The 19424-nt window shown below is 32.3% G+C and overlaps 1 pseudogene; it reads left to right on the plus strand.

The window, feature by feature from the left end:
• The window catches only part of LOC143387180 (cadherin-10-like), a 35538-nt pseudogene extending 22132 nt beyond the window's left edge, over positions 1-13406 (plus strand).
• The last annotated feature ends 6018 nt before the right edge of the window (positions 13407-19424 follow it).

Raw genomic sequence — 19424 nt, forward strand, 5'->3', positions numbered from 1 at the left:
GCAGCTTAAAGAACACAGCTCATTTTAAACATTGCGGTGGTAAAACAGACTATTGAAAGTCACCTATGCGTCTTAGGGAACCTGGGCAGATTTCGCTAATTATCCCATGCCTTTCTTAGTCCTGCAACCTGATTTGCTAACATTTCTGACCTGCGAAGGAAGGGGAGCATCCAGGAGGAATGGATGCGAGGTTGGGAGTGTTGCGTAGCCCATACGGAGGCAAATGTGATTGGGGCTTTCCATCAGTGCCATTCATCTACCGATCACCTTAGATACCCCTTAGGGCTGTCAGGAGGGGGCTCAAGAGAAAGGAACCTTAAGAATCATCTGAGAGTAGCCCAGACCAGAATTCCGCAGTTGTTCCAAACTCCTTCCTGCACCTCCACGCATCCAAAGCAGATCGGGATTCCAGACACTGTGTACTCACGCCAATTGCTCTCCGGGCCCAGACAGAAAAGTTGGAAGCGGCTTTGGCAGAACCCAACATGCCTGCTCTGTATTGATCAGGTGATTAAGAGCTGCCTAGGCCGAGAAACCTCTCACCCGAGTCTTGAAGAAAGGACAGGGTTTTGAGAAAAGTTAAAGCGACATATCAAATTTTTAGACGCCCAGCAGGCATTTCTTAACCGCAGTGGGTGCACGCAAGCCAAATACGGGAAGAAAAGAAAACACTACTTCTCTAATCTCGCTTACAATTTAGGTTAAAATTTAGCTAAAGTTATCTCCACACCTCTAAGGCAGATTGGAGTTTTGGACTCTGCATCAATCCAAAGTAAAACAATGCCATTACACTAAACAGAGACACAAAAAAACACACAGAGACACACAAAGACATAGATTCCTTTTTCAGATTGTCAAAAAAATGAAAGTGGGTGCTGGCCCCAAGCCAACTGGGGCCTTCCCTTCAGACAAACGGATTGGGGGAGCATCCCCCTCAGATTGGGTCTGACAACCTCAGATTGGGAGATTAGTTCTCTTGCCAGGGTTTTGGGCTGGGGACAGACAGGACAATAGAAACACATAACACAAAATTCGCAGGGCGGCCACAAAATTCGCAGCGCGTCGTGGATTGCTACCCAGAAACTAAAGGCTCAGACGGACCGCAGATCCGTCAGCTACAAAATATTTTACCAAATATTTTACAAAATACTTTACTACAGGCAATCCACTCAGAACCCTGGGACATCTCCCAGGGTGGCAGGAATCCCTGGGACGTCTCCCAGGGTGGCAGGAGAGAAGTCCGTGTTCGTCAACTCCTTCTCGAGCTGCCCAGAAAACAGAGCGATTACGCGTAATCGTACGGACGCCGTGCACAGACAGATAACGACCGAAGACTGCAAACATGGAACAAAAGAGACACAAAATGACATGAGCTGGCCAGCTTACCTCCCAGTGGTTGCCGGATGTTCCTCCAGCAGGGATCCGGATGGGGGTACAGGGGAATCTCGGTGGGACCTCCACATGAAAGACCCTCCGACTCCCTGTCCAAGGAAGAACGCACGAGACACTGGCTGCAAAAAACATGAGGAAATTTATTGATACACAGGCGCCTGCGGGTACTCAGCAAAACCTCAGCGGGAGCTTTGGTGAACTGGCACACCGGGCTTTGGGGTACAGGTCTTTTGTAGGATAAAGGGGCAGGTTTCGTGCGCGCGGTAAGCAACAGATTTCTTATTGGTTATTTTGAACCCAGCATATAGATTACCTAAAGGGCAAAGTTGTTCTTCACTTTATGTTATCAGTTCCTATTTGCCTAAGAATGCCCTGGGACCTGGTTTTTTGTTCTTTTCCAACCATCCTGTTCTTTCATAACTGGCTACCCTTAACTGATTATCAGAGAAACATCTCCGGTGTTTGCGTGGGTCTGCAACATGCCCTGATGGTTTTGCAATTGGGCCTGAGGTTACTGGGCTAGGGTCTTTCAAAGGTAAATAAGGAACATTTTTTATTTCCTTTACAAATCAAAATATTTTAACTGCATCACTTTATTTGAAAATTTTGATGCTCTTTATTTTAGCATTTGTAGTGAAGACATCATTATTAGCTTGCCATTTGTTTGTAGAGATAATTTAGAACCAATAAATTGTTATGCAAAATCAAATCATGGCTGTTGAAATGGTATCATTCATGACTATATAAATAAAATGTCTGAAACTTTATATCTCAGGGTAAATATTCTATCACATTGTAGAATTAGTAGCCATATATTATAATTTCCAAGAGGCAATTTGAATGTTACTATTAGAATACATTTTAATTATCATAGTCAAAAAAATAGGTTTTTAGTAGAACAAGGATTTATTGATCTTGGATAAGTAACTAATTTATTTAAAAATAGTTCTTCAGCTCAAAAAAATGTTAAAGATTAAATAAGTTATATGTAAAAATTATGTAATAAACATTTATTCACATCTTGTATATTTGGACAGGAAAGACACAGATATGAGCTCAATCATACTAGGTTTTACTGTTAATTTTTTTACAAAGTAAAAATAATCCCCTTGTGCTCAATATTAACAGAATTCATGACTACTTAATTAGGCCCTGCAGTAAATTTCTTCATTGCATTTGCTCATTATTTTAGGAGAATGAATAAAATGTTTATTAGTATGTGAGCACTTAAATATCCATAAGATGCCTATATAAATTAAATCTGGTGCACAAACATGCATTCCTAAACAAAATTTCTCATTTATTTTTTCTAGACAATCCCAAAGAGACAACTCGTGTAGCTGTTTCTGTGAGAATTTTGGATGTTAATGACAATGCCCCACAATTTGCTGTGTTCTATGACAGTTTTGTATGTGAAAATGCCAGACCAGGACAGGTGAGAAACTGGAAGATTGAAAACACAGGGCAGTTCTGTATTAAATGTTTTATTTTCACAAACTTGACAGGAATGAATGAAAAAGGGATAGGAACACTCACATATATTCCCTGCAATATTTTCAAAACGGTGACATGTTTTTAAAATTGAGAGCATCTAAAATAGCAGTGTACCAGGTTTCTTAATTCCTTCCTAAAGTTCTGGTGTAAAAGACATTATCATTTGCATACAAATGTATAGAAACAACTTCAGCAACCTGCACCTGTCAGGCGAGCGCGCTACTGCTTGAGCCACATCCCCAGCCCCATAACTTCAACATTTAAATCCCTCGAAAACATGAGCAAACTAGAATCCTCTGCTGTACCATTAGGTCAATATTGAAATTGCTAGAGAAATGGGAATGAAAGTTGGTGAAAACCCAGTACCAAATGCATGGAATCTTTGAAGCATTCCATCAATATTCAGATAAGTGTGCAAATACATTTTGAAGTAGGGCAGCAGAATTTGCTTATACATTGGTTTTCATCATTACACCAACATGTAAAGTGCTTAATGACTCAGTTTTAGTCCTTTAAAGCATTCTCCCTACATCAGCTTTGTTTATAATTATCTAAATCTTTTCCTCAGTGGACTCATTTTGTTGTTTAAAAAGCTCCAGAATATATGGCTGAAAAGACTGTTCTTAATTGCTTTGAGTGCTGTATTCCCAGAAGGAAGCTGCATGTTATAAATAATAATTGGGAATACAATGTATTTTATTAGAGAAAGAGAAGCCATCATGAAGCTGTATTGTGTTTTGACATCATTTGATGCTTTTATAAACATCAATGTCCTTGTTACATTTTTATGCAAATTATATTGTGGAATAACTCGAATACTTCCTTTTGAATATACTAACAGGAATTCAATAGCCTGTCTATTGTGAGAAATGGTAAAATGGCTGCAATTGGATTCCTTTTTTTAACTTGAAAATATTATAGAAGTATTCAATTGGGAATATTTAAATGACTTAGCTACTTCCAACTTTTTAATGAAACAGTGTCCACCCTAAAATACCATTCAAAATAGTCCTCTGCTTGGCAGGCTCAGCATGAGATAAGTTAAAATATTTTCTCTAAGAGATAAATTACCCATTTTGCTACCACTGCATTCATTGCTCCCTCTATGATTTTTCTATTTGATTTTCAAGAGATATCTTTTCAAAGCATTTCAATTATTATATAATGCAGACTTACAAATGTATTCAAAATATACAAAATAAAGAATTGTGTTTATTTTCCAGTGCCTTTTCTATTTTTAACTATAGTTGGCTCAGTAATGCTCCAGAATTTCTGTACATGTAAAACCTAGTTGGCATAATGAAGAAAAATAATCCAATGAAAGATGATTTTAATAAAAAGCAGTTAGCCTACCTTGACTATCCTGATAGAAAGACATGATTAATAATTCTTGTTTAATTGACTGCATGGACAAGTCTTCCACACTAGTTATTGTTAATATGACCAGTTTGTGAAATGCCACCATGTTCTCATTGGCTGAAAACTAGTTCTGCTTATACAAAAATGTTATAATAAATGATAGAATTCTAGGTTCTGACATCCAAGCTTGCAAACTTAAAGTGATTATTTGATAAACTTCTTCTCTGTGCCTTTTATGATAATCACTCATTAGTTTGGCCTCCCCTCCTCCTAGGAAAGGAAGATTAGGATATCTGGGAATGCTGCAGTTATTTATAGAAATCTCAGTCCACCCAATACTCCTTCAAATTAAGTGCTCTTTAAGTAGCACTTAGAAAGCAACATGGGGAATAATTCCATTCATTTGGCATGCAGACAAATTGATAAGACAGAAATAAAACTCATTGCTACTCCCTCCTTCTCCTTATTTCCTGGACTTAGCTCTTCCTTGATCTAAGCATACAAGACTTTCTTAGATAGGATGCAGTTTGCAACTGATGAAGTATTAGAAGTCAGTCCTCTCCTGCCTAACAGGGTTACTTAAATTGTCACCTTTCTACTTCAGACAGACAGGACCTTGAAGGAAGCAACAATAGGTCTTTTACTTCCCTTCGGTTTCCCTCACTTACCTTCACTCCTGCAGTCGGTAAAATGTATTTAATAATTTTCCAAGTCTAGATGAAGAAAATACCATGTTACTCACAAAGAACCTTTCCCAAGGAATCTCTCTAGGGAGGGTTGCTGTTTATATTTACTGTTCACTAAGCACCTTATTAAAGCTAATACCACTGACAGCAAATATCAAACCAGATAGCAACCAAGACTTTATCAAACCAAAAATCATTTCATGTAGTTTTCATAGGACAAAATTTAGTTACTTCCTAAGAGCTAAAAGATTGAAGTTTTCCAGAATAAAAGAAAGTGTTTTTTTCATCAACAAAAACTCCTAGCTAAAACATTACAGCACAATAACTATTTGTTTAATTTTAAATACATTAAATTCCACTCATTATTCCACATTTGGTTGTAGTATGATCACTGAAACATTCTTAATGCTTATATAAAATGTAAAAATACAATGATAATATAAACAATTATATTATTGCCAAGAAGAAAAGCTAAGAAAGAGTTACCTATATCTCTTTTCGATAGCTCAAAATGAATATTGGATATCACCAGATTGTGTTCATGTGTTTCCTAAGTGTGATAAATTGTTTCATTGCAATCGGATTAAAATGATTTGTCTCCAGTAGAAATAAAATATTGAGTGTTCATAAAGAGAGCCAGCAGAAAACTTTTATCAATTCTTGTTGTGAACTTCTGGTATTGATTGCAAGTCTTTATGGCACACTTACCCAAACAATAGTTTTGTGATTTTGAATGTATGATTGGAATAGAAAGTAAGGTTAAATTGAAAGGTAAATTTTGAAAATAAAGGGGTTAAACACTAAACCAAGTATGCCCCCCCCCAAAAAAAAATCTTATGAAGCAGTACCTCTATTTGCAACAGAGAAGTCTTAGAGTCATAAAATTTATTTTAAAATGATAGGGATTCTGCAAAATGTGATTCTGTTTTTTGTAACTTTAATATGAATTGGAATTACTCCTTTCATAACAAAGTATATCAATTAACCACTGACATTTAAATCAATGAATCGACTTTTTCATTAAAATAACATTGAGCATTTTATATAAAACTTTATGGTTTACATATATATAAAGATGTGGATATATGTCCTCAGAAATGTATTATTGTATTATTTTGAGGATAAAAATGAACTGCAATTGTTATTTGTAATAACAGTTACAATCATATGTTTATTTTGAGACATTGTAGTTTTTATTCTAAAGAAATTAGCTCTTTCTTGTGTTTCTAGGTATATTCATATAGAAATCTTTGTGACTAGGAATTTGAACTACTCTACTGTCTTTCAAGATATGTTACTTCATTTATTTCTCTTCAATATACTCTTATGAATCAAATTTTTAAAAATAAATCTTTTAAGTATATTTGATAGATACAAATCAGTTAAGAAATTCTTTGGTAAATGAATTAATAATTCCTGAGTAGTTTAAATACCTTTTTTATGTTTTTATCTTTAACTCCTATACCATTTTTATATTTTATAAGTCTGGCTTCTATTTAATCTTATTATAAATAAGATTTAGTCAAATATATTTTTAAGTTGTTTTAAACTGTTAGTTTTAAATAATTTTTGATGCTAATTTCTAGATAAAAACATATTTTTGCATGTCTTAAGTAAATTCTTGTGTCATTTTGATAAATGAGTAAAATCATAATTTTAAAAGTTAATACTTGAAATTTTTCACATTTCTGTTGATGTAGCAAACTTTGAAAGAAAATAAGAATGGTTATAATGATCTCTTCATTTATTTCTTGTTTTGTTTAATGTTTTAAACTTGAAATCCCTAATTAAATCAAGAAAACCTCAGCAACAAATATTTCCACCAACTATTCACACAAAGTTAAATTGAATTGATGCATTAAAAAGCATATTCCTTTTAATTAAGCATATATGATGATTTTTACAGGCATAAATAGACATCAATATGCATAAGAAGCAACTTTTGAAGCCCTGATAATAATTTAAATATTTTTTAAAAACAAAATAATTATTTCATATGTAACTTAAAGAATAAAGAAATCATATACCGACCCAAATACGTAACTGTTACATATATTATATATTTATATAGTATCAGTCATATACTGTATCAAAAACAATGTTCTGATTATGTATAAACTGTTAAATTTTCCACTGTTATCAGACAGTTTTTTATTAACTCTTATATTAAAACCAATTACCATTTCCCCATATAATACATATCTTGAATTTAAAAATATATACTTGTATTTAAAGTGCAAATGAAGCAAACTATTGCTATTACAGTAGAAAATAATATATAAACTTTTCTTTGTAAAATTTATATTCAACATTATGTATGAAGTATCTATTTTCTTTTATTATGTTTCACCTAACTTTGGGGAGGAGCAATGCAATATTTTTATTTCCACAATTTTTCCTACATCAGATCAACTGGTTCTACATTTAAATATACAAACCCTCAAAAATATAATATCTTACAATTTACCATTTTGAAGGAAAAGACAATATTTATGAGAGAGAAATAAGTGGAACTGAGTGGTAGAAGAGAAATATCATTAAAAAGGAAATGATCATTAAGATTTATTCACCATGAACAAAATAAGTTCTTTTAAATTTTTCTACAAAGCAAATTTTTTAAAATTATGTATTACAAAAGCAGATTATACATGTATATATTTGATGACTATATAATATTTCTCTCTCCTACTGCTAATACAGACTATAAGTGCAGTACACAAAGATGACCCTTTAGGTGGTCAGAAATTTTTCTTCAGTTTAGCTGCTGTCAATCCAAACTTCACAGTACAGGATAATGAAGGTAAGTTTTAGAATTTGTTCATTATAATATAACATGACATTAACTGGAAATTTCTTCTAAAGTAACTATTACAATATACATGATCTGTCAATTTATTGATCTGCATTATGAAATTTTGTTTTTATCTGATAGTTAATGATATTTCATGATAATGTCTTGTTTGAAAATGTTAGCTCTCTTTTATTTAATAAACTATATGAGAGAAGTGTCTGTGTAGATATGAACAATGAGATTAATGATGAAATGATTAGAAAGGCTAGAAATAATCACTTTGCCTAAGAAAAGGTATACAAAATATGAATGGAGAAATAAGTAACTCAGTGAAAGTGTTATGCAAACTCTGATGAGATTGAATAGCAGCAGGTTTATTGAAGCCAAGTAGGCATAAAGGAAGAGTAAGAATGTGATGTAGCCTCACTAGCCCCTTAGAAAATATGGTGAAAAGGCATTGCAAGATATGCTCTTGTCCTTATAATATACAAATTTTATTTTTTAGAAATTAATTTTTCTCATAGTCTCACAAAAATAAAACACATTTTACAGAATAGTTATGATTGTTTAAAAGTTGAACAGCTCTGTTCCCTGATAAATATGTCATTGGAGTCATTCTAGCTAAACAAAATTATGTTGTCAGATCTCTATTCGGCTTATTGTATGTTATGTTAAGCTAACTATGCAAGCTTCTGTTTGCAAAAAGACATGAGTTTTAGAATGGCTGCAAATTTGTGTATTTTTAAATAAGCCTCATAACCACATTGGCATATATGTAAGTGCTTTCTTCACAATGCATGATGTGTGTTGGCAGAATCAGAATCTAGGTAGTTTTCAAAGTACCAGCAAATAATTTAAGATAATAGGTCATTTTACATTGTGCCAACCTTTATTCAAGCTATTTCATCTTGTAGAATCTTAGCAAAAACCAACTGAAAGGGGGAGTATCTATTTTAAACATCTGTTTTTTATTAAATATGAATTTATTAAAATGCTAATGTTTTCTATCACTCCAAACACCTAAAGTTATCAAGTTGAAAAAAATTAACATGAAGGTGGCAGTCAAAATGCAGAATGAATATTTAATTTTTAAACATGAATTTTAGACATTCATATGAAATATGAATTAGAGATTAAGTCTGAATTAGAGATAAACAACATCCTACTTTTTAATTTGCTGAACCTGGCAACATATGCATTGAGTTTTGTTGTTGTTGTTGTTATACATGACAGTAATCAAACATTGAATTTAGACTGGAGCTGTCCCTAGTACTGAATTTACAGTACTGAATTGACAGTACCTGCTTCTAGTTGTATTTTAATTTTCTCCCTGCTCCAGTGAAACTGAGCACTGGTTATTAAAAAGTGATATAGACATGAAATAGTATTGTCTTAGCATGGCATTTCAAAGTTATTGGGGAAATCACTCAAGACCAGCCTTAATTAATTTTTGACAAATATTACCAAGAGTTCTTTAATCTATATACGGTACTCAAAGCAGGAAATAAGCCCACAGAATATAAACCAGAATATTTAACCTAATCATATAAAATTAATGATGCTGTGATACTGGGTGAAGTTTTTTTTTTAAATTGAAATAGCATATATACTACCTTAGTGTTAATTTTCTAGCCTTGTATTAATTAATATTTGCCTTAAACTCCCTTATTTCTAGGTTATTCCTGTTTAAAATTAATTTTGTTTATTCTATCATAGGTCAAAAATTATATCATGAATTTCTAAATATTCCATAAAATAATTTGAAATGAGTCAAACTTTATTTGGTTCCTCAACCTGTCAAAACTATTACAAAACTAAGGTTCAAACATTTGTTAAAAAATTAAAAATTAGACAAGCAAGATTCTAAAAGTACCATATATATATATATATATGCTCATATTATCTTAGGATATTTCAGGGGAAAAATAGTTATTGAAAGATAAAATTTAAAAATTATTTATGTGAATGTTATTTTGTTAGTCTGCTTTCCCAGCTTATGTAGTTAACTGGTATCATTAAGTTCCAACTCATAATTAAGGAATAAATTATTTTGTATTCAAACACTGTACCTGCAACAGATTACCTCTATTTTTTTCTCTCCTGTTTGTTTGATTTAGCAGCTCACTGACTCCCTCCCTATATTGGCATTTTGAACAACTCTGCAGGGCTGACTAAACAAAACTAACTTCTCTGGGCAAACAACCGGGATAGAAACTATCATACCAATTATTTTTTAAATACTACTTGTTTGGGGATAGAAGTCTTTTTTCATTTTAACCCCACAAATTCCATGTGAGAATACTAGGTCAATTAACATGTAAAGAAAAAGTCAGTAGTATAATATGCTAGGTAGTGGGATATTTGTCTTTATTAAATCTTTACTTCACTCTGGAACTTTATTAGGCACTTCTTAGAGTTAGCCCAGGCTTTCTGTTATTACTTTCAGTTAAATACATCCTTTAAGTTATGTGTTTGTTTGAATGAGTGGAAATCAATGCTCAGAAATGTTAAATAATTTGCATGCTGCTGGGTATATATTGAGATTCTTCATGGATTTTGACTATTTTATTGCTTTAAACAATGTAACAATGCTTACAATGTATCCAATCCTATTTTCTTCATGAATATTGGATTGAGATATGCTGTATGTGTGTAAATGAATAAATGAAAGAAAATAATATTTTCTTTTGGTCTACAAAGCAGATTTTCAGAAAACAGTAAAAAAAAACTTCTCATCTATGTAAACTTGATATTTACTTACACAAACTCACCATTTTGAAAATACTATGGGATAATTTTTGAAGTTAGTACTCAATCAATATTTAGTTATGAGGTATTTTCATATATAACAAAGATAATAAATGATTTCACTTAACAGAATATGGGAGAATTGATAAAAGTTTATTTTCATATTTTGACTTTTCTGTATTACTAAACATATTAAGAGAAGTCAAGAAACAGACTTTATATTAATTAAATCAAAAAGTTCAAATATGAATAATCTATTTATTTGAGGACTTTATAATTTATATGTAAATTATATTCAGTCATTCTGCTGAAATATGTATTAAATATAAAATCTCCAGTAAGAATAACATCAAGAGTAGCAAGCTTTTATTAAGTTGATTTTGTCAAACAGTGTAAACAACAAAATAATGAAAAACACTTTTATCTTTCATTTGATGAAACAATGTATGCAGTATGTATGGTTATCTTCACTTTATACATAATAAAGATGAATGTTCGAAATACTTAAAGCATTCTCCAAGGCCATCAATTTGTGAGAAGTTGAACCAAAGCACCTTGCTTCTTGGTGATTGTGTGTACAATTTTCCAGTGAAATTTGGAGTTTTTGTCCATGTTTTTTTTTCCTCATAATGGCTGGGTTGAGGCCTCACTGTCTTATGTGTTCACTAAAAAAATGTTAAAACTCTCCCTTTATTTGATTTACTTGTCTCTAAAATAATGATTCTTGATTTTATAACCTAGGGTAAATTGCTTTTTAACTGCTTTTGAGTTAAGAATGAGATTAAATTTACTCTCCAGATGCATTAGCTTCAAACTATTGTTTTGGGTATCCCTCTGACCCTTATTGAAAACACTATATCTGACATTCCAAGAAGCAAGGAAATGAACTTGGAGTTGGAATAAATATTACTAAATTTTTGTTATTAGAAGCTTTTTGACTCAGTAAAATCATTTTGTTCATAATAATCAATCTGAGTTTCAAAACTTTACTTCATACATTTTATGGATGCATGAATACATGAGTTTAAGCAAAATAAAATTAATTTTTCCCAAAGACCTGAATAATAAACAGCTTTCTGTCTTCATCAAGGGCTATTTTTTTATCATTTTAAGGCCAAGATTACTTAACAGTGGGTTAAAACTCCTTTTGGTAGAATTAGAAAAGTTTCTTTTTTTGCCCTGTCACAGATTTGAAGACCAATAGTGTGAGAATTCCATGTTAATAAATAAGGAAACAGAACTTAGAATATCTTGATACAAAAATATCATAATTCGCCAATCCTTTAGACATTCTTCTAAAAGAGGCTAAGGACAGATATATATATAAGAGAAAGATTTCTCCCCTTCTTTTACCTATGTAATTGAATTTCCATCTGTTTCTCTAAATCAATTTAATGGACCAGAATCTAAATTTTTGGGAACAGCAAATAATAGTTGGAAATTTAAATGCAATCAGAAGAATTTGATGTTAACTTCCTCTTAGAGGATGTTAATGTTATTAACATTATTTTGGTTATTAACAGTATTATTTTTATACTTATTGTTACTGTCTCATCAAAGTGGAGAACTGTCCTTTGTGAGCAATACACATTTCAACTTATGTATACAAATTTTTAAAAATGTATCTTGGGCTGGGGATATAGCTCAGTTAGTAGAGTTCTTGCTTTGCAAGCACAAGGCCCTGAGGTCCATACCCAGCACCAAAATAAAATAAAATTAAAATAAATAAAAATGTATCTGGCCAAGGTCCCTGCATTGATTTGGAGTTAATCCAGTGTAGTGACTTGAATATACTTGTTGTACTGTCATCTAACAATTTGGGGGAGTTCTCTTACAAGATATATATTTCTAAGGAAAGCATCATAAACCTCTAAACCCATGTTATGTCTAAACATCTGGGTCTTATTTTCTATAATGTAGGCCTTCTTTTAATAAAGTAAGAAACAAAGCTATATAAATCAATCAACACAGTTATTTAACAGAATCAATATTCTATACCTTATTAAGAATGGTAAGGATGTGAAAATACAGGCATATTTTAGCCACTTGGATCTTACATGAAGCTTAGTTCAACTTCTCTAATGTTTGTATAACATCTATCTTACCATTTATTACACAAGGCTCATATATTCTGAACATCCAGAAACTAACATTTCTTAGAAAAACAGAAAAAATATGCACTGTAATTAAGGAAGATTCCACAGTGCCTTAACAATAAGTCAGAAACACAGCTTTTGAACATCACCTACCTTCACTAAACCCTTTTCTGCTTCCCCCAACCAAAAAAAAAAGGAACTTGCAAGAAAAAATGGGGAAGTAAAAACAATATCTAAATAACGCATGCTTCTTTTTCCTGCTCCCACTTGCTTGATAGCATTCTGAATGGGCTTCTTACGTCTCTCCTTTTTTTTTTTTTTCAAGTTATAGTAGTACTGTTTGCAGCTCTAAAGAGACAGTGGAAGAAGGAACCTCTGATCTTATCCAAGGAGGACATCAGGAAAAACATCGTGAGCTATAATGACGAAGGTGGTGGCGAGGAGAACACCCAGGCCTTTGACATTGGCACCCTGAGGAATCCTGCAGCAATCGAGAAAAAGAAGCTGAGGCGAGACATCATGCCAGAAGCGCTCTTTATCCCCCACAGGACTCCCACAGCGCCTGACAACACGGATGTGCGGGATTTCATCGCCAAGAGGCTCAAGGAGCACGACCTGGATCCCACCGCACCACCCTACGACTCCCTGGCCACCTACGCCTATGAGGGCAACTACTCGGTGGCTGAGTCGCTGAGCTCCCTGGAGTCAGGCACCACCGAAGGAGACCAGAATTATGATTACCTCCCGGAGTGGGGTCCCAGGCTTAACAAGCTCGCGGAGATGTATGGTGGTGGGGACAGTGACAAAACTCCTAACCTGGATTTCTGTTCTGCTCAATAAGAGGAAGCGACGTAAAGGACACTGTCTCCACTTCACCATATTTGATAATCAGGAGACGTTTCCTGCCACTCAGCACAATTCTTTCCCATTTATTTCTTAATTTGTTCATTAATTGCATTAATTATTTCCTGTAGGATGTCTCATGGAATATATGCGACATTTTATTTAATCACTCCAAGAACCAAAGCTATGGAAATTCAGTGTTGTCCATCTTAGTAAAAAAAAAAAAAAAAAAAAAAAATTCAAAAACATGAACAGGATAGCTCTCCCTTAATCAACCTCAGAAATGAGCCGCTTCTGTTAGATACATGTTCTGCCCTTGCAAATGAAGTTTTTGAAAAGGTGCAGACAAATTTTAAGATATATCCTGTTCTGTACATTAAATTTAAAAAGAAAAAATGTACATGTGGTGTTAATAGGTGTGATATGCAACCTGGTATACAAAAATTTGTGCAATTTCATTTCATCAAATTCTATCTGCTAATGTTTTATATTTATATTTTTGTATTTATTTTTTAAAAAATAAACCAGTTTTTACAACTACTTTGTCTCCAGCTTCTTTTTCCCCCCCTAGGAAGAAATGAAGTTTTCCATGAACTAAATATCTTGGTAGAAAATTATATTAAATACAGGTAAGAAGACAAAGCCACTTTAATATTGAAAACGGTAACCAATTTAATATAACTTAGTCAAGACTTATCCTTCCTAGTGAGTCTTGTTGTGTTATAATATGTGAAAAAAAATCTTAATATTAAAATTTTAATTTATATATCATTTCAATGTACCATTCAAACAACTTTAAAATATTGTCATCCTTGTACTAAAGACACCAAGCAATGCAATAATTTCATTTTGTTGATATTTCCTGAAATAATTGAGAAAGGAATAAAACATTTTTCTCATTTTTGTATGACATCTGTGCTATTGAGGTTTATAGGCAATAATAGTTCAAACAGATCTCAGACTGAAATCATGTTTTAATGGAAAATATATTTACCTCCCATGATGACTTTGAAAATGGCTAGTAATGACAGTAATAATGCTGAATGTTCCATTAAGATACATCATTGCAATTATGTCAACTTTCCAAAAAGGCATTACACATTTATGTGTAACAAAGTCTGTTTTTCTGTCAATGAATGATTCAATAGCAAAGAAAAGGGAGGGAGGATTTTTTAGTTAAATACACTGGCAGATAGTGCCAGTCCAAAGTTTCTGAGAATCATGGAGTTTAGCTGCCACTAACTGATTCTTTGTTTCTCAAACTCCACAACATAATTTATTTATAAGTGGAATACTTTATTGGATCTAAGCAAAGTTATGTTTCCTGTTGAGTATACTGTAAACAATATCAAAGATTTGTGTGTTAATTAGTGAAAATGCTATGGTTTTGGAGTAAGTCAAGGTATGATATTGACATGTCCTTAGTGCAGAATTAGTTATTTCACTCTTTTTGAACACTAATGTTTTCTAACTCCCAGGTTGCCCCACATCACTCTGACCACAGATACTTAGGTTTGCATAGTAATAATGAAAGATAATGAAAAGATAATAAAAGATAAACAAGCCAGGTGGTCTAATTAAAATTACAGCCACATTTAAGACCAAATACACATCACACTGTATAGTAAGATCTAATTTGGCACACTCCCTCAAGTTCAAGAGCCCATTAATGATATAATGAAGTCTGGCTACCAAAAATATAAAGTTTCAGAAACAACAACAACAACAACAAATGCTTTATATGTTGAACTGAAAGGAAGAAAAATTCTCCAAAGCCCCTAGAAAAAGAGTTCATTAAAAATAAAATTGGGGCTGGGGATATGGCACGGTGGTAGAGCACTTGCCTAGCATACATGAGGCACTGGGTTCCACCCTCAGCACCAGATAAAAAATAAAATAAAAGTATTATGTTCACTAACAACTAAAAATATGTATTTTAAAAAGAATACTTCATAATAAGGTACTTGCACTACTTGTAAAAGCAGTAAAATGTTACAGGTGGATCCATTTTAAAAATTTTGTTTAACAATGGAAAAGATAATAGGATATGTATCTTATGAGCATTTTATACTATGATTCAAAATATAATTTTGTTTAAACATTAGTTTTAATGTTTCCAGAATTAGTTGTTTTTATTAATATTAGATGTTGGTAATTGACATTCTTAATTAAATGATATAATTATCTATGCTCAAATAATTTAAAAGCGACATTAACTTGTTGTCATTTATTTTGACATACATTTTTTTTTAAGAATTCAAGAATTGTGACAATGATCCAAACCAATTTTCCAAAAATACTCTCCGAACTAATATTTGTTGGCAATGAAGGTGGTATGGTAAAGGTGTGAGATTTCTTGGTAACCCTGAAATTCAAAATGTATGCCTATATTTACCTGTTTAATTTTTCTTAATTGTTCTTCTAGAATTATTCTTCTAGAATTAGTGTTCTTCTAGAATTATTTGTTCTTCTAGAATTATTTGCTACCAAAGGAACACACAAGGTATAGCTTATTCTATGTCCAAATTTTGTTTTGTGTAGGGATTAAGGCAACTGTCTTCAGTATCACAGACTATTGATTTCATGGAACGAATGTGGAATACTTATCTATTTATCCATGTATATGCTCATTTGTCAAATAATTATTGAGCATCTATTAAAATCAACAAATATTTGAACTCCTAGATATGTAAAAACAACTCATATAAACATTCTTCTACAAATGAAAATATGGTAAAATTGTTATTGAAAAACTCTGATTTTATGACAAAACTCCTAGATTTTCCTATAATCAAAATTTCTAAACACATAATAATAAATCATTCTGTTCTTTTTCATGATTAAATATTCAAATAAGTAAAAAAATATTGGCTTATAAATCTTTTGATCATTAGTAATGATAACTGAGTTCTCATTTTTTTTACTTTCAACAAATTACCAAAGACATATATAATTTTATATTCAGTCAGATTGAGTTATCTCTTTCTATCTCTATATATACAGATATATCTATTTGCTATATATTCTAAAATAAAATAATTTTAGATTTAGGATTGAGGATTAAGGATGCCTTCTTATCTAGTTCAGGTATCAATGTATGTACTTAACTGTCTATAATTTATATCAATAGTATATTCATAGATATGTGTATACAAACTATGAAAACAATAAAATTAATTCCATAAAATGTTCAATGATTTCATTCACATTGTGAAGTTTACAAATACATATAGACAAACACATAACTCAGATATTTATTAAATGATTTTCACTAGACATATTTATAAGAAAATGAATCACTTCTCATTTATTACAGGTCTTTTGATCCAATGAATACCTAAAGGGATGGTAGGATAGACTGATGCCTGCAATCATTCAGAACTCCTTTATTAATCATGATCAATACTTACCTCTGAAGTTTATTTGAAGAATAAAATCATACAAAGCTAATAAATTTTCAAAACGTTTTGATAGAACAAATGGCTGAATTGTGGACCTTGCCTCTAGGCAAGTAAGTATAACCAATGTTACATATGTTCAACAATAACAAAACAATATGCAGAATGACAAGTAAGAAATAAAATGAATAAATGTGTGGCGAGGACCTCTAATGTAAGGGTGCTAGCTGTCTTCCCCTCAACAGTTCTCTCAGTAGATAGTGCTGAGTATGTAGCACATGATAGTTATTCACTGAATATATATCCAGTCACTATCAAAGCATCTCATCCATTATGGTTATTCAAGGTAGAATTGGGGCCTTATTTATTAATCCAATCAACTTTCTTACATGTGTCAATGATTCTTTTACTGGAGACTCTTAAAATGTAAATGGACTTTATTTAGTCTGTTACCTTTTTTTTTTCAATTTTCCTAAGCACTAAGCAGCACTCTTGTTAGTTTTTGCCACACACTTAAAAGAGTTTAATCATTACAATAAGTTATATAGTGTTAATATATCCATATTATTTCTTTTAAATAAATTAATAGATTGGCTAAGTACTGCTATGCCCTTCTTTCAGTCGGGACTTGAAATTGTACACTTGGACAATTGCCAAGGTAACACATGCCAAATTTTTTTCCTTCCTCCAAATATAGTTTTGCCTAATAATCCATTCAGTCTTGTAAAAAAAGAAATCAGTGATTGTTCTGAAGAATTTTTTTTTTAAAAAATTTTGTATTGTTCTGTTTCTCAAGATTTCACTGAAGCCTCCTTACCTATACATTTAATTCTGAATTCCTATAAAAGATTAATAAATTTGCCCAACTGAAACACTTTTGTTTTGAACAAACAGTTTGAACTCAACTTAAAATTACCTGTGGGTTTTTTTCCTCATTGCTATATTTATAAACATCATTTTAATGCTCAAGATTACCTAGTTTACAAGCCTAAAATTTTTTGGAAACTTCGAATACTATTACTACTTATTAGTAGCATCATTTACTTCACATACTCAGAGATGAGCCATCTAATTCCCACCAAATCCATATTGAACCTTCTCTACCTGCTGTCTTCTTCACCTGTGATTGGCAATGTTGTTTTTCCAGTGAAATGCTCAATCATGTTATTGGAGTAATTCTTGATCCTACCTATTCTTACAAATCTCACATTCATGTGGTTGGATTTGTTCTATTTTTAAAATACACTGTTAATAGTTCAGATATGTGGTGGCACCCAAAGTTCATGTGTAAGACAATGTGAAATTATTACATTTCAGAGGTTGAATGATTGTATTATGAAAGGCATGATTTAAACAGTGGGTTAATCCAGTTATATGGATTAACTGGATGGTAACTATAGACTGGTAGGGTGTGGTCAGAAGGTTGTGCCCTTGGAGTATATATTTTGTCCTTGGTGAAGGAAGCTCAGCACTCTCTCTGCTTCCTGGTTGCCATGTTCTGAGCTGCTTTCCTTTGCTTGCCCTTCTGCTGTGATATTCTGCCTCACCTCCTTGGGCATATGGACTGAACCTCTGAAACTGTGGCCCAACTTTTCCTCCCCTGCATTGTCCTTGTCAGATTTTTTGGTCACATTGACAGTAAAAGTGATTAGAATATGTAAAGAATCTTGCAACTTCCTGGTGGGAGGCAACAACTTCCTTGTCTGATATTCAAATCAAATATCTTGCTAGGTGGACTCTCATTTTATTTTGATGCAGGTACACACTACTGTCAGAAATGAGGTCAGAAGACTTGTTCACAGTGAATTTACTCAGTGGCTGTTGCTTTCTCATAAACTCTTTTAGTCAAAGTTGAGTACAAAATTCTAACATTGGCCTCAATTCTTTCCTGTGACTCTTTTTCTTTTTTTCCTCACATTTGCTCCACTCCAGCAGCTCTATTATTATTTCCTACCTCTGTGTGTTTACAGTGACAGCTTCTTCTTCCTCCTTTCATTTCCTTGCCTTTTATAAGTTCTTGATCAAAAAGTTTGATTATTGTACTGTCATGTGTAACTAATAATAATAATAAAAATGTTTGTTTCCAATTGTGGTAACCTGATCCAGTTTATTTCAAATTAAATGTATAGTATTTCCCCAGCCTGTCTCAACCATGTATTTGTTTTCTTCCTAATACTTCAACATTCTTAACATTTTAATGAATTACTGTATACTATGATATTCTCTGTCTCACCCAAACAGAATGGTAAAATTCATGATAGCCTGGTTGTCTAAGTTTTCTTCATTATTATGTCCCACTTACATCTGACTAGGTGCTCAATAAGCATTTTTGGACAAATTAAAACATATTTACTATTAGATTCATTATTCATTTTATTTAATTTCACTCATTCATTTACTATATTTATTTTAAAATATGTGCATATATGTATTATATGCTTATAATATTTTGATCCTCAGGTAGTGAACTGCTAAAAGTTGTAGGAAGTGTTTTAAGGATTTCTTTGTTTATTTTTTGGCAACAATTTTTCTCCTAGAATTCAGCTGTGCTGAATCACCATTGAATAATATTCAGGAAATAAGAATTTTGATTAATTAGTTTAGGAAGTTATAAATA

Source organism: Callospermophilus lateralis, unplaced genomic scaffold (genome assembly GCF_048772815.1).
Source record: "Callospermophilus lateralis isolate mCalLat2 unplaced genomic scaffold, mCalLat2.hap1 Scaffold_121, whole genome shotgun sequence".
Lineage (NCBI taxonomy): Eukaryota > Metazoa > Chordata > Mammalia > Rodentia > Sciuridae > Callospermophilus > Callospermophilus lateralis.